Source organism: Ammodytes marinus (genome assembly GCF_949987685.1).
Source record: "Ammodytes marinus genome assembly, chromosome: 11".
NCBI classification, from domain to species: Eukaryota; Metazoa; Chordata; class Actinopteri; order Uranoscopiformes; family Ammodytidae; genus Ammodytes; species Ammodytes marinus.
In genome coordinates this window covers 99,395-99,619 of record NC_137215.1, presented here as the reverse complement: position 1 = coordinate 99,619, position 225 = coordinate 99,395, and positions in this window count along the sequence as shown.

Sequence of the window (225 nt, the reverse complement as noted above, 5' to 3'; positions counted from 1 at the left end):
AAGGGCGCCCCATTCGTCACAGTCTTTATCATCATATCTGACTTTTAATTTATTTTTAATTTATTTTAAATTTTAATTAATTTTTTGTCTGTGAAAAAGGTTTGTTGACGAATATTTTCCATCATAGTCTTCATCAATGAAATGAACACTGTTCCACTGAGACTGGTTCGACTGGTTCTAAATATTTCTCCGGCTGTTTACTGCTTCAAATACTTTCACTTCTGA